Genomic DNA, 321 nt, shown 5'->3' on the forward strand with positions numbered 1-321 from the left:
CTGACAGCAAGTGTGCACAGCAGGACAGCTTGCACGCACACCCGGACACTATACATGCACAGTAATTTACACAGCCACACTGTACCCCAAACACCCCCAGGACAGCCTCTGACCAAAGCAAGGTAATTTTGGTTTTAATTATTTTTTTTCTTTTCTTTCCCAAATGACTGTTAATTTTTCTCTCCCTCTCGTTTTCACAATGCAGATCACAAGTAGAGCCTGCGGCTTGTAGAGCCGGGGCACAGGAGGGAAAGGTGTCCAGGGATGGTTGGGACACGTAACCACCGCGGTCGGGGCTTGTGCCCGGGGCAGGGGCTGATG

Source organism: Cariama cristata, unplaced genomic scaffold (assembly GCF_000690535.1).
Source record: "Cariama cristata isolate BGI_N322 unplaced genomic scaffold, ASM69053v1 scaffold26166, whole genome shotgun sequence".
In the NCBI taxonomy this organism is placed as follows: Eukaryota; Metazoa; Chordata; class Aves; order Cariamiformes; family Cariamidae; genus Cariama; species Cariama cristata.